This window comes from Acartia tonsa, chromosome 1, assembly GCF_053477335.1.
Source record: "Acartia tonsa isolate MP-2025a chromosome 1, ASM5347733v1, whole genome shotgun sequence".
In the NCBI taxonomy this organism is placed as follows: domain Eukaryota; kingdom Metazoa; phylum Arthropoda; class Copepoda; order Calanoida; family Acartiidae; genus Acartia; species Acartia tonsa.
The window spans coordinates 20,540,246-20,557,055 of NC_137260.1; the positions used below are offsets into that span (position 1 = coordinate 20,540,246).

The 16,810-nt window shown below is 33.1% G+C and overlaps 1 long non-coding RNA gene across 1 annotated transcript; it reads right to left on the minus strand.

Moving 5' to 3' along the window:
* Nucleotides 1-15,635: 15,635 nt before the first annotated feature.
* On the minus strand, nucleotides 15,636-16,333 carry LOC145332550 (uncharacterized). Its single transcript, XR_013884199.1, has 2 exons — nucleotides 16,181-16,333; nucleotides 15,636-16,074 (listed from the first exon to the last, which is right to left on the minus strand). It is a non-coding gene; the product is annotated as an uncharacterized LOC145332550 (long non-coding RNA).
* Nucleotides 16,334-16,810: the final 477 nt, after the last annotated feature.

Below are 16,810 nucleotides of genomic sequence, written 5' to 3' on the forward strand. Positions count from 1 at the left end.
TTACATAGACAACAATTGATGCTAAAAAAATATTTTATCGTATTCATTCGAATCCTGTGGATAAGAGCCGGTTCTCATCCATACGAAAAAACTATGTTCAGCATCGTATTGTATCCAGCTTTCTACGAATATAAAAATGTAAAATCATAAGATTAAAACCAGTTTTAATTCTTCTATATCCGCAGAAATCTGTTTATAATACGATGCAAGAAATAACTATTATTGTATACATTGACGTTAGGACAATTGTGTGGCATAATATTATTACTAGAACAAAAGTGTATATTTTGTATATGCTTAAGGTTGCAGAATAAAATAACTGACTACTAGGGAATTCTCTTAAAACCATATTAGTTATAAATCTTTCTAAAATCATATTAGCTGAGTTTTTATTAGTCACATTCATTGAGCGTTTTTTTTTTTTGGGGGGGGGGGGGATTAGGAGCCTGTGAGATATCTAAAGGTGTAAATCTCAACTAATCAGTAATCACAGATTAAAGATTTAAAAAATATTTACAATTATGTCAACTATGAAATGTAATGGCTACCGACACTTCTTATAAAGAAATATAAACAATTGTTTTTAGTTTAAAAGCACCTGCCTGTTATAAAGCCGTTTTCTAGCTAATAAGAAAATATTTTTATTATATTTTTTTTCATCACGTCGTAATATAGTTCTTAACGTTAGATTCGGAGCCATATTGGAATGTATCTTTCCAGTGTGACTTCGAAACCGATTAATATCCGTTGATTGTGACCGATGACCGTATTACAGACAATTTTCCACTAATAACAAATCAAAAATCATAAAACAACTACCAGTTATTGGTTTCAATCTTATAATTTTTAATTTTATAATCAGCGGAAAGCTGCCTGTGATACGATGCGAAAATAAATATTCTCTCGATCATAGAGATTGTATCAATTCTTAGTGTATGGGCAGACGAATGGAGAGATAATTTATAGAGTAGCTTTGCTATTATAAATACAAGAATTAACAAAGGTGTTAATAAGGGATTAAAATTGAAAAATCCGCCATAGTAAACTTTGAAATAATTATGGTACCGACAAATTTAATAACCAATAATAACAAAATATTATAATCCTGATTTTAATCCTATTGTATTATGAATTTTAATTATTAGTTTGAAAATATTTTAAGTTTATTATTTGAAAAATTGTTCTATTCTTCTACGGGAAATAGCTCCTTGTTTAACGTAATGCCTCTTAAAATCTTTAAAACAGCTGGTTCAATTAAGCTTTGTATTATGAAAGGGCACATTTTAAACGAGACATGATAGTTCAACAAGGACGTCCAAGCATTTATTTTTATTTTGGAGAGGGTTTCAGAGGTTTTAATAGGGGTATTAACCAACAAATTTTTTTGGGTGACTATGGCTGGTAATCCAAAAAATTATTGAAGGAATTGACCAAGCCGTACGTGATGCAAATTAATTATTTTTCGATTTTTTAAAAATGTATAATGTAGTATTTTACAATTTGGTAATTTTTAACGTTATTGGTAGAATATTACCTCTCAAAGAATCTCTGCTTTTATCTTACACCCAAGTAAAAAATTCATAGGTGTATAATTTTATGGAAAAGGACAAATATTCCTATAAATAAAACAAAGAAAGGGTAAAGGGAACCCGAAAACGAAAGCAGATGCGTGCTTAGCGATTCGCCAAGGGGTTGTAAAACCTTGATGGGGTGAAAAAAGGAGGGGGCAGTACTTCCAAATTTAATGTCTTAAGGGGGTGTGTTGACATCCACTTTCTGCACGTCACTGAACAAAAGGCAAGGCGTTTTCCTCTTAGAAATATTTTTTTTACCCCCCCCCCCCCCCCGACATAACAACTATTTTAGGTTAGGTTAGGTTTTAGGCTAGGGAGCCGAGTGCTGCGACCAGGCAGACAATATTTCTTAGAGGATATTACCAAAGGGGAATTTGAACTAGATAGTCAGCCCGTGATTTAAAGGATTATAACCTCATTTGTAGCTCCTGTAGGGCTCTGACTCTTCCCGAACTGAACTCTATTTAACCTAAGTCACAACAAAAATATTAACAATTTTTATCTTGTTAAAATATTTTTAGAACTGTTTTCCCTGTTATTTTTAGAATGTGTGTATAATGTATTTCTGTAATTTATGTGTTTTTCATTGTTGAAAAACTTTAAAATAAAGTCATAGAATTTAAGTTCCTACTAAACAGCAGATTTTTAGAATACTGATTCCTAGGACAGCGAAATACGATATTATAAGCAAAGCATCTCTATAATCAAGTCATAAAAATCTTATTCAGTTTTGTCACTCTACAAGAATTAATGTTTGTTAGTACTACCGTTTAAAATCTATACTTCCATGGATGGTGTCATCCTTGTTTATACATCTGTAACTTCAGTGCCACGAAAACTTTTTAGTTATCTAATTGTAGTGAAAAACCGAAAAATTGGACATCAGACCGTAATTATAGATAGTTGCACTTAATTTTAATCTAAACTTTTAAAATTATTTGCTTTATAGGAACACTAACATTAAAATATCTCACTATGTTTCATGACACTAAATTGTTATTTTTGCACTAAATTTGCGAAGTTCGTGGTTTGCGTGATATCTGTTTTATTTATATATCTAATATGTCAAGGTTTATATACTTAATGGTAAAAAAGTAGATTCATTCATTAGTAGCAGATTCTTGAAAAAAAAACATTGGAATTTAAAAAAAGATAGCAGAAACAAAACTTATATGATTTTTTTTTATGCAAAAACCAACACGGTCTATTCTCAATTGATACTTATATATGACAAATATAATTTCTATATGTGAATTATTTCTCAACCTTAACGTATTTTTTATTTAATGTATATGTAAACTTTTTCATGGTGTTGATGAAACAACGATAAAGACGTCTATGTTTGTAAAATATTGGTGTTTTATCTTTGTGGATGATAAAACTATTTAGCAAATTCAAATAATATATACAAAATAAATGCCCTTAGGAACATTTTGGGTGGAGGGGTTTGTCGACCTCCAACAAAATTTCAGAAAGAAAAAAGTAAAAAAAAACTTTACGGGGATTACTCTTAAGAGGGTGGTAGTACACTCCCCTAAAAAATCAAATTTTCCAAGGACTAATGGGAAGCTGCAATGTAAAGGAAAACATATCTAACCAGTTGTTGTATATCTTTTCATACAAACAGACATGCACATAACCATCCTGTTACTTTTACATAATGATACACCAAAAAAACGTTATATAGTTTTCAATATTTTTTTTTACATAATTTCCATTTTAATAATCAAAGTTATGTAAAAAGTTCAGAAGAGGGCAATTTTTAAAACTATAAAAAACAGGGTTCGGAAGCCGCAGCCGCAGCCTCAGCCTCAGCCACCATCAGCCGCGCGGCTTACGAGAAGCCTCAAAATCAGCCGCGCGGCTTCCTCAGCCACCCAATAAGCCTCAGCCTTAGTCGCAGCCGCGCGGCTTATAGAAAATATAAGCCACTGTAAGCCTCAGCCGCATTCAGCCACTGTAAGCCTCAGCCACTGTAAGCCTCAGCCACAAAACTCCAATTCAGCCACATTAAGCCTCAGCCGCACTAAGCCTCATTCAGCCAACGCCCCTCTAAGCCTCAGCCGCAATCAGCCGCGCGGCTTATAGTTGGGGAAGCCTCAGCCACACTCAGCCGCGCGGCTGTTAATAATTTGAAGCCGCAGCCGCACTCAGCCGCGCGGCTTCAAGAAAGCCTCAGCCGCAGCTGCGAAGTTATGATTATGCCGCAGCCGCAGCCGCGAGGCTTGATATTTGTAAGCCGCAGCCTCAGCCGCAGCTTATTTTTTTAAATTCAGCCGCAGCTTTGACACAGCCGCGCGGCAGAGATATTGTAAGCCCCAGCCGCAGGTGCTAAATTAGTACAAGCCTCAGCCGTCAATTCAGCCGCGGGGCTTAATATCATTTAATTTTGTCTGTCTGAAGCTTAAGATCTCAGCAACCACTGAACTGACAATGTTGTCCTTCTCAGGAATCCTTTTACTAAAGTAACAGGATGTCTGTGTGTCTGTGTATCTGTGTGTCTGTAACGAAGGATCTCTCTAACCGCTGAACCGATCGGGTTCTCCTTAACAGGGTAGCTTCTCATAGGTCCTGGGAAGGTTTATAACTAATTTTTTGGGGGTGGGACACCCCCAACCCCCCAAAAAAATTAAAAATCCCCCCCCCTCAAAAAAAGAAAATTTTTTAAAAATTTTTAAAACTAAAATTAAAAATGAGGGGGGAGGCCCCCCCCCCCTAAAAAAAAAATTCCCCCCCCCAAAAAAATTTTTTTTTTACTTTTCTTTAAAAATTTAAAATAAGAAATTGGGTTATTAAATTTGACTCTCTCTCTTCCTCAAGTGCCCCCTAGAGGCCTCTAGGGGCGTAGCCGCTAGTTATATATATATTGACATTGGATGGTTTTGAGCTAATTTTGGGGTGGGGTTCAGACATTTCCATCGCCCAAAAATAATTTTTTTAAATATTATACTTTTAAATTTTTTTATATTCTTTTATAAAAATTTTATCTTAAGTTTTTTTTAAAATTACAACATAGAAACTACCATCTCGAACCATACCTGTCTCGAACAACTACAAAAAGTTTGAACCTGAAATGTAAGAGCTCCAGTGGCGCAATCAGTTAGCGCACGGTTCTTCTACACTGTTATGCCGGGGTTATAAGTTCGAATTTCACCAGGAGCAATACGTTTTTGAACGTTGATACTTATGAATATTATTGAATACTATTTATAGGGTAACTGCCCTACTGACGTTTGCCTAATTTTATTGTTTTTAAAAGATACAAATTTTTCAGAATTTACTTAATATTCACTATGAATTTGTATTATCTTAAATTTTTTTTCTTGTACAAGTAGCCTATTTAGCTCAATGGTAGAGCACTCGTCTTGTAAACTAGGGACCGTGAGTTCAAACCTCAAAGGGGGCAATCAATTTTTGTGATACTCAAGTTATATAGTAGCTTCTCTATTATTTTTCCGTTTAGGTACGCAATACTTGTTCTATATAATTAAGCTTCTCCTACTTAGATATTTCTTCAATTTTAAATGTATTTAATACTTTGTGGTTGATGAGAGACACTGAAAAAGTTATGCAAAAAAAAAGATTTATACATATTTCTTTTTTCATAGTATTTTTAAATTAATGAAAATAATTAAATTAAGATTTGGGGAGGGGGGAGGGTGTGTGTGTGTGTTTATTTTGAACACAAATTATCCTAATATGTTTTCTAACAAAAAAAATTTAAACAGCAATGTATTTTACTTTTTAAAGTTGGTTAAAAAAGGTCTGTAAAATGCAATAAATTGTCCTGTATAATATGCAAAAAAATCTACATAATCTTTATGTACTCGATAGATTGAAATAGTTAAATGATTATCATATATCATCCGATTTTGTTTATTTTACAAAGATGCTTACTAAAATTGATTTTATTTTCGAAACTGCAATTATTATAAAAAAAATGTTTCTTTATCTTTATCATTATGTTATACAATTTCTGAATTTATAAGCAATACATGAATCGATATATTATTACTTTGATGTTGTCCATATTTTCATGTACTCTGATAAAGAAATAATCTCAGCTGGCTAAAATAACAATAACCTTCATACACCCCCTTTAATCCATCTCTCCCCTCTTATGGGATATATAAATGAACTGGCCAATAAATGAGGTCCATAATTTTATTAACAAATTTTCTTTTTTTTAATATATTTACATATTCTATTATATAAAGTGGTAATGTGAAGCTTCTTATTGATCCAGGGAAAGTTTATAATTTTTTTGGGGAAATGTATCTTTTCCCTCCCAAAAAAAGATGACCCTCAAAATAAATTATTTTTGCTTCCCTTAAGTATTCCTAGAGGTTTTAGGGGCGCAGCCACTAGTATCCTTTAACCATTAACTCATTACATATTAAAACAGGTTTTAAAAGTATGTACATAAGAGTTATACCTATGAAATTTAGCACCCAATAATTTATTAAATTGTAATATTTAGACCTAAATTTTTCTTCAAAATTTCTGTCACCTTTGGTCTAGGGGTTAGTGTGGCAGTCGTGTGTTGGAAAGGTTCTTGGTTCAATTCCACCAAGAATTGAATGTGATTAAAGTTTTTATTCTGCTATGGACATTGGGACAATGGACAATAATTTTTGTTTCCTCTCATTTATATTTAGTTATTTTCCTCTCAAGTTGAAAAAAAATTTTAAAAGGAGGGTGGATATAATGTGTAAAAAAAGATTAGAGGAGATTTGTTCTAGGTAAACTTACTTTATTTGTAATATTATTAACTAAATTTTAATATAAAATTGCTTTACACCTATGTTCTAAGGGTTAGTGCACCATAATGTGTAAGAAAGGTTTTCTGTTCAATTCCACCAAGAATTACATATGATTATTTCTAAAACCTTGTATAAAGTATGGAGAGTTATTTTGTCTGTAGATTAAGAATTCGATAACTACTAAACTAATGAAAACTTTTTAAATTGCCTTTTCCAAGTTTTTGAATTTTTTAAAAAACTAAAATTAAAACTGGTGGGTGCTCAACCAAACTCCCCCCTATTTTCCCATAAAAAAATAATAAAAGTCACCCTTCATCCCCCCAAATTTTCTTTTCTTCTGGGATTCGAACCCGGATGATAGATGGTTCAAAGCTGTTACCGTACCAAAAAGCTATCAGAGCTCCAATATTTCATAATGAAAATTTGTCTTATTTTTAGATCATTAAGTATTATGATGTCTGTTTGTCTGTCTATATGTTTGTACTACAGGATCTCGCTAACTACTAAACCGATATGGTGCTCCTATTCAGGGTAGTTTCTTATAGGTACTGGGAAGGTTTACAACTATTTTGGGGGAGGGTACCATCACACTACCAGAAAAAAATTGCCTTAGAAAAAAAATTAAACATCACCCCAAAATTAAAAATGGGATTTACTCGCCCCGGCCCTCCCCACCCAATAAAAATCACCCTACCCCCCAAAAAATTATTTTAATTCAGTTCTTCTTTTTCCAGTACCTATTGTTTAGTATTTTTTGTAATAACTTCATAATTACATTGTCATTAAGATTATGTGACATAAAAAGTTAGTCATAAAAATTATACCCATGAATAATTGTAATAAAAAGCACTTTTGTAAAAAAAACATTTTTCAAAAGAGGTAAGTTTTTATGACAAATACATTTATTGCAAGTGTACATATGATAAGCATTTTAAAGACGATTATTTTAAAGACAAATTTAACCTGCGTACCATGGCTCAACAAGAAGCGCATCTGCTTGTCATCAGGGAGGTAATAGGTTCGAATCTCGGCCAGACACTGCGTTATAACTGAAGACATTAAATGGTTCCTACTGCTGCTATGGCAGGTGTGCAACATGTAAAGTTGGAGTAGGAGGATTTCCTTGGCTCATAAACAGGCGTAACTCATTACCATAAAACTTTCAGGCAAGTAGTTCAATAAAAAAAATTTGGTTGCTGGATAGATGTCACTTAAACTAATACAGAAAAGAAAAGAATTGGTTCCCCAAGGTTCAACAAGTAGCGCATCTGCTTGTCATCAGGGATGTAATAGGTTTGAATCTCGCGCAGACACTGCGTTATAACTGAAGACATCAAATGGTTCCTAGGTGCTAGGTGTGCAACATGAACAGGCGCAAAGGAAAGATATAATTCCCCTTAGTTATCCAGGGTTGTTGGACCTTGAGTTAATGTCATAGAAACCCTCAACCGTGGCTCAACATGTAGCGCATCGGCTCGTCGTCTGGGAGTTGATAGGCTTTGTACTGCATCATAACTAAAGATGTTGAAATAAATTCCTACTGCCAAAAAACTTGTATAAAACTTTGGGTACCAGTATAAAACTTTGGGTATCAGAATAAATTTTTGTCTATTAGTATAAAACTTTGGGTACCAGTATGAAACTTTAGGTACCAGTATAAAACTTTGGGTACCAGAATAAATTTTTGGCTATTAGTATAAAATTTTGGGTACCAGTATAAAACTTTGGGTACCAGTATAAAACTTTGGGTACCAATATAAAATTTGGGTACCAGTATAAAACTTTGGGTACTCGTATAAAACTTAAGGTACCAGTATAAAACTTTGGGTACCAATAATAAAACAAAATTTTAGGTATTAGTATAAAATTTTAGGTACCAGTATAAAACTTTGGGTACCAGTATAAAACTTTGGGTACCAGTATAAAATTTGGGTACCAGTTTAAAATTTGGGTAACTGTATAAAACTTTGGGTACCAGTATAAAACTTTGGGTACCAGTATAAAATTTGGGTACCTGTATAAAACTTTGGGTACTAGTAAAAAACTTTGGGTACCAGTATAAATTTTTAGTACCAGTATAAAACTTTTGGTACCAGTTTAAAACTTTGGGTACCAGTATAAAACTTTGGGTACCAGTAAAAACCTTGGGTTCTAGTATAAAACTTTGGGTACCAGTAAAAAACTTTGGGTACCAGTATAAATTTTTAGTACCAGTATAAAACTTTGGGTACCAGTTTAAAACTTTGGGTACCAGTATAAAACTTTGGGTACCAGTATAAAACTTTGGGTTCTAGTATAAAACTTTTGGTACAAGTATAAAACTTTGGGTACCAGAATAAAATTTGAGTACTAGTCTAAAACTTTGGGTACCTGTATAAAAACTTTGGGTACCAGTATAAAACTTTGAGTACTAGTATATAATTTTGGGTACTAGTATAAAACTTTGGGTACCAGTATAAAACTTTGGGTACCAGTATAAAATTTTGGGTACCAGTATAAAACTTTGGGTACCAGTATAAAACTTTGTGTACTAGTAAAAAACTTTGGTTACCAGTAAAATTTGGGTAAGAGTATAAAACTTTGGGTTCTAGTCTAAAACTTTAGGTACCATTATAAAACTTTGGGTACCAGACTAAAACTTTGGGTACCAGTATAAAACTTTGGGTATCAGAATAAATTTTTGTCTATTAGTATAAAACTTTGGGTACCAGTATGAAACTTTAGGTACCAGTATAAAACTTTGGGTACCAGAATAAATTTTTGGCTATTAGTATAAAATTTTGGGTACCAGTATAAAACTTTGGGTACCAGTATAAAACTTTGGGTACCAATATAAAATTTGGGTACCAGTATAAAACTTTGGGTACTCGTATAAAACTTAAGGTACCAGTATAAAACTTTGGGTACCAATAATAAAACAAAATTTTAGGTATTAGTATAAAATTTTGGGTACCAGTATAAAACTTTGGGTACCAGTATAAAACTTTGGGTACCAGTATAAAATTTGGGTACCAGTTTAAAATTTGGGTAACTGTATAAAACTTTGGGTACCAGTATAAAACTTTGGGTACCAGTATAAAATTTGGGTACCTGTATAAAACTTTGGGTACTAGTAAAAAACTTTGGGTACCAGTATAAATTTTTAGTACCAGTATAAAACTTTTGGTACCAGTTTAAAACTTTGGGTACCAGTATAAAACTTTGGGTACCAGTAAAAACCTTGGGTACCAGTAAAAACCTTGGGTTCTAGAATAAAACTTTGGGTACCAGTAAAAAACTTTGGGTACCAGTATAAATTTTTAGTACCAGTATAAAACTTTGGGTACCAGTTTAAAACTTTGGGTACCAGTATAAAACTTTGGGTACCAGTATAAAACTTTGGGTTCTAGTATAAAACTTTTGGTACAAGTATAAAACTTTGGGTACCAGAATAAAATTTGAGTACTAGTCTAAAACTTTGGGTACCTGTATAAAAACTTTGGGTACCAGTATAAAACTTTGAGTACTAGTATATAATTTTGGGTACTAGTATAAAACTTTGGGTACCAGTATAAAACTTTGGGTACCAGTATAAAATTTTGGGTACCAGTATAAAACTTTGGGTACCAGTATAAAACTTTGTGTACTAGTAAAAAACTTTGGTTACCAGTAAAATTTGGGTAAGAGTATAAAACTTTGGGTTCTAGTCTAAAACTTTGGGTACCATTATAAAACTTTGGGTACCAGACTAAAACTTTGGGTACCAGTATAAAACTTTGAGTACCAGTATAAAACTTTGGGTACTAGAATAAAACTTTGGGTACCAGAATAAAATTTGAGTACTAGTATATAATTTTGGGTACCAGTATAAAACTTTGGGTACTAGAATAAAACTTTGGGTACCAGAATAAACTTTGGGTACCAGTATAAAACTTTGGGTACCAGTATAAAATTTGGGTACTAATTCTGAATCAAACATTTGAAAAAATCCTGCTGTCCTCCCCCCTGTTCCCTCCACTCTTATTCTCACAACCCCTAACCACCCTCAACTCTCCAAAAAATGTCCTAGAATGCATTTAAAAAATCCAATTTAGCCGAATCCTCAGCTGCAAAGCTTATTTTATAATCAGCCATAAGATCAGCCGCAAGGCTTAATATTGTATTCAGCCGCAGCCGCATTCAGCTGCGCGGCTGAATTTAATTCAGCCACAGCCTCAGCCGCACGGCTTTCAGTAAGCCGCAGCCTCAGAATCAGCCGCGAGGCTTAATTATGTTATCAGCCACTCTCAGCCTCAGCCTCACTCAGCCGCGCGGCTTAATTTTCCAATCAGCCACTGTAAGCCGCAGCCGCTATGAGCCGCGCGGCTTTCAGTAAGCCGCAGCCTCAGCCACAAATCCTTCAGCCACTGTAAGCCTCAGCCACCCTCAGCCACTGTAAGCCTCAGCCGCTCGAAGCCTCAGCCACAAAATTCCAATTCAGCCACTGTAAGCCTCAGCCACCCCAATTCTTATTAAGCCTCAGCCGCATTCAGCCGCAGCCACTCTCAGCCGCACTAAGCCTCAGCCACTCTCAGCCTCAGCCACTTCCATAACTTTAAGCAGCCGCAGCCGCAAATTAGGATTCAGCCGCAGCCGCAGCCGCGCGGCTGATAGCGCGGCTTCCGAACCCTGATAAAAAATTTAGAGAGATCAAGATATATTATCACACTTATCTCGATATTTATGAGATAAACATTATGCTTTCACGTTTTATGCAAATTTTTGTGTAAGAGATCAAAAGGTTTTTAAGTTGTATCTTCATCTATAATACAAAGTAGCTTGATGTCTGTCAGTCTGTCCGTCTAAACCTTAAGATCTCGGTAACCACTGAACCGATCGGATTCTATTCTTCAGGGAATATACCTACTGGTCCTGTGGTGGTTTTAGGCTATTTTCTTGGGAGGTTGGACACCCCCAACCCCCCAAAAAACAAAAAAATCCCTCCCCCATTTTTTTTTTGTAGGAGATATCCTTGGTCATTTCTTTGTAGAAGATTTCCTTGGTCCTTCTTAATTTTTTTTTTTTTTTTTTACAAATTTCACCTTAACTTTTTTTTATCATCTCTTGGGGCAAAGCCCTTAGAGGCTAGGGGCGAAGCTACTAGTATACATATAAGTTATGATTTTAGCTTATGACTTTCTTTATTTCTGGCTAATCTGTAACATTTGAAACGTCCCAGCTAATTTATAAGAATAAACTTTCCAGTGTGGCTTCGAAACCGATTGATATCCGTTTGATTGTAACCGGTTCTCAGCCATACTGAAAAATTATGTTTAGCATCGAATTGCAGACAGTTTTCCATGAATATTGAAATAAAAAAATGATGAAATAAAACCAGTTTTGTTAGCTTACGGTCCTACAATTTTTCATTTTGATATCCGCGGTCTATATGATATTAAGTATTGAAAAATATAATTGGCAATTAAAATCAAATTTAAGTTTTTTTAACAATTGAATTAAATCCATCTTTGCAATCTCTTGTAATGCAATTTGACTTGAATTTCAGACAAAGTATAGTATGTTTAAATCATGTTTTTGCAAAAAAGCAAATTGTTTATTTTAGCCATGAATCGATATGGTTCTCCATTACAATGTAGCTTCTCATAGATCCAGGTAAGGTTAATGATCATTTTAGGGGAGGGTGCCATCACCCACCAACGAGAAGTCGGCCCTAAAAAAATTTACCCATTCCCACAAAAAATCTTTTTCTTTTCTTTTGGAAACTAAACCTAAAGTGGGGACAGGGGTCGATTTCCCCCCCCCCCCCACCCGCTTGAGTGCACCTAGACTCTAGGGGCGTAACCGATGATCAAGAAATAAAGCAATACAATATTGGAAGAGTTGCAAGCAATGTAGTGTTTCTTCTGGTCTTCTATTAACAGAAAGTAGAATTAAAGATTATTAAACGTAAAATAATGTTTAATAAAAATGAGATTTTAGATATCTGAATTTTAAATTTTATTGGGATTGTAAAAATGTTATAGTAGGTATATCATTACCTACCAACTAGGCAATGGTATTTTCACAAAAAAAAATACTTTTAAAAGTTTGTGGTGGTCTTTTCTGTCTGTCCATGTATTCATTTGACTTAAATATGTAAATTTAAAAATAAATTGCTTAATGTTAAACCAATATGCCTTGGAATTACTAAAAATTATGAAATTATTCATATCTAAAAAAAAATTTATTTTAAAATGATTGTTACCTATTTACTTATAGAAAATTTATTTCATTGTCTTATTAATATTAAATATTATCTTACATATTTTTATTCCTGCTTTACTAATAGATAAAATTGACCTTAATAATATTACAAAAAAAAAGTTTTTTGGTTGTTTGGTAGAAAGGAGATATTTTTGCAGATGGTGTTAGCTGATACATTCAAATTAGGAGAATTTATCTTTGCCAGCCACCAGGGATAAGACAGGTGAACGTCTCAGAAAGAGAGGAGACAATGGACAGTTTATTTAAGTTAGTAGTTTTATAATAACTTTTCTTTATTCGTTGGCTAACAACTTTGGGGACTTTTTTTGATTGGTTGGCTACTCTACAGATGGGGTAATTTTGTGTATCATCATATGGATGTGCATTATTTTATCGGTCAGTGTATAATCCCTGCATAAGTCTACACGTCATATTAATAAGGCTAACTTTTCACAATGCATCTCCTTTATCCTTGATTCCAGCAAACATATACAAATATAAAAGTAACAGGAAGTTTATGTGTATGTCTGTAGCTTAAGATCCCACTAACCATTCGACCGACATGGTTCTCCTTTACAGTAAAGCTTCTTATAATTATTTTAGCCAGCTGTGAATGAGTATTACTTTACAAAATACGGCGCAACATTCTCACGGGTACATATTTGAACTGTTAAGAATTTTGGAATAATCTCCCCATCTCCCCCCCCCCCCAAAAAAAAAATTGAAACTTTCCAAATAAACTTTTTAAAATTGTGTAAAAAAAAAATTTAACATGAAACTAATTGTTACAATGTGCTTGTGCATTCAATATTGAATAATCTTTTCATAACGCTTATATTCAAGGTTTTTAAAAATAACAACAAAAATCTTCAAAATTTTAAGAATATTAAATTCCTTGAATTTAACTGCAACGATAATGAAAATCTATATATAAGCTTCAGGAAAAAATATAATATACAAAAACGCTTAATTCTATTTACAGGGATTACGGATCTGTAAACTAAATTATAATAGATTTGTATTATAGATAGATAAGCTTTTATTCTAAGTTAAAATGTAAATTCTAAATTAAATCTTTATATCGTTATTTTATAACAATGTCACGAGAAAAATGTTCTGTCAAAGTTTGACAGTCATGACCACTTCAATTTAATAGCACAGTGTCGACATTAATATAATGAAAATTGTCAGAATTCAAATAAAATGCAATTTTAATGTTTTTTTTCCAATCAAATGGCTGTCCTTTTATCAACATAATGTTTTCAAATTATTTTGTCAACTATGGCATTATTAAGAAAAAGTTGTCATGACTGCCTTATTATCGAGATAGCGATATTTCGATTACATCTGAACTATATAAATATGTTAACAGAAAATTTTATAAAGACTACTTGGTTTTATGAATGCAGACTGAGGAGAGACTGTATTCAGAATTAAGTTAGTGGACTCAAGCACGACAAACAGTTGTTGTTTTACATTTGATTCATACTTCAGCCGTCAACATATTCCTCATTCCTGATTTCAGATAATACTATAGGCATAGGGCCTTCTGCCGATCAAATTAGTAGAATTAATATCTCGTGTGTGTGAGTTCATAAAAGCAAAACATATTTAAAACTTAGAACTTATTGTTTGAAAATAGATGAAAACCAACATTTCGCCTAAATTATCAAAATAAGTCTACGGTAATTAAAAAAATTGTAATATAAGGCTCCAAAGAAAAATTAAACTCGAAAAATAAAATACTTTGGGTAATCGGACACAAAACAAAAATCTTAGGTCGGAAAAAACGTTCTATTGCTGCGTTAAAGTCTTTTTTTCAAACAGATCTAACAGAAACGACGAAAACTGTTTTTAGTAGCGAAGCTACTCTATAATTCGAAATGTCCGTCCGCCTGTCCGTCCAATGTAATTCAATCAATTCTAAAGGTGTTATTAGAAAGAGAGAGAGGGGACAATGGGCTGTTTATTATATTGGTTTTATATTAATGTTTCTTGTTCGTTAGATTAACAACTTTGGGGACCTTATTGAATTTTTAATGGCTGGCTCATTAAGTTGAGTGTTCAAACGTTTCAACCACCAATTTTAATCTACAGAAGGGGTAATGGGGATGGGAAAGTGCATCAATTTATCGGCCATTGTTTTATCCCTGTTGTTTAGATCATTGTTTAGATCGCTGGTTCAGCTTGCCTAAGCCCACACCGCTATTCAGAAATGATGATGTGTGATGGGTGAAGAGAGGTGGAACAAATTCAATCTATGATGAGCACGGTGCAGTTAGACGGTTTACTATTTTGTTAAATTATTTTTTTTGTTGAAAATAATTAAAATGAAGATAGCTGTAACAAATAGAAGTTTTTATAACATTTGAGAGAAATTAAAGAAATATTTATAGGATATGAGATAAAAAACCCAATTATAATTTTCTTTTGAACCAAAAACTAAATTGGGGGATCCTCTTGTGAAGCCCCTAGAAGCTAAGGACAAAGCAACGAACACAACAATATGCCTGAGTGTGATGCTACACCCTCTAACACACACACATCCTTGATACCTATACTGACAGTGAGGCTAATATATTCATAATATTAACTTGATACCTGCCAATATAATACATACATATGTTACTACACAATAAGGTTAAAGAATATGCGGCTGTTTAGTACACTAGTCCCCAAAATTTTTAAAGATTTTTAAAGGCTATATGCATCATTTTCAAAACGGTAATGAACAAGAAGAAAAATTCAGAAAGTGCTATAAGCTTTTCAAAGAAAAACTATTTATTATTTCATACTATTTGGCTACAAAGGTAAAATTCTCATTAAAAATTTTGGGGTCGGAAACTTGATCCCATTGTCTTATCCCTATGCCAATTTCATCACCTTTTACTTGCACATCCTTGAAAATGCCCCCCTGATCTATATATGATATTTAGAGACTAAATCAATTTTAGCTTCCTTATTCAATTTGACAGATATGTTAATTTTCAGGAACTTATTGAATAATTTTAAGCACTTTTGATGTACTTTTTCCTGTTTAAGTAAGAATTTTATTAACTCTTATTGTTGCTTCAAAAGGCGTTGCTACAAAAGACCAACTCTACAAAAGACCAACGCCTACAAAAGACCAACTCTACAAAAGACCAACGCCTACAAAAGACCAACTCTACAAAAGACCAACGCCTACAAAAGACCAACGCCTACAAAAGACCAACACCTACATAAGACCAACAACTACAAAAGGGTCAATTTTTTAAAAGCAAGGTTGTATCGGGTTCGAAACTATTCCGTTACGTAGCAAACACAGACTTTGGACAAACTGTCGGACGGAATTTTAAAATTCAGCCTGTGGACAAAGTTATTCAAGAAAGAAATTTCGGTTTTGAATTTTGTCCTTGTGTTTTAATCGCCATATTGGATATCATTAAAATTGGAAGATTTTTTCTTTAAAATTTAGAAGATTTTCAAGCCATTATTTGATTACATTGATACAAAAAAATAATTACAATTTTTTTCTTGTAATTGTGTCGCTTAAAATCTATTTAAAGCATACATTATATTCATTATATTTATTAATTTGATAAATACAAATATGATGCTACACCAGTTGCAGCTATAGACCTTCCAGCTCTACGATTTTTTGTAGTCGTTGGTCTTTTGTAGGCGTTGGTCTTTTGTAGGGTTGGTCTATTGTAGGCGTTGGTCTTTTGTAGAACCGACTAGTTGGTCTTTTGTAGGCGTTGGTCTTTTGTAGAGTTGGTCTTTTGTAGCAACGCCCTTCAAAATAATGTTTTTTTTCATAAACAATGGCAAAAATTAGAACCTAACATAAGCAATTAAATATCTTTTTAACTTTTCGTTGTTAAAAATCAAAAAACATATGATATACCTAGTGATTTAATGACATCAACACAAAACTCGTGCAATTAAAGGGTAGAATATCGACTTAAAATAAAGATAAGATCTATATGAAAGTAGATGCAATGCCCTATTTCATTGAGCCCTCTTGTATTATATTTACAAATATCTTTTAGTTGTTTTTAGTCTTGTTAAAAGATGCCTAATTTAATATTCAATGTTTTAAAGCCTGGGAACCCATTACTGACCTTTTTAAGCAAAATAATCACTTTTAACAAAAAATTGTATTTGCTATTTGCAAAGTCAAATTTTAACATGAACAGCACTTTTCACAGCAAATTTTCAGAAAGCGAAAAAATGAGAAATCTATAGTTTCTTTGCCTTATAAAGATT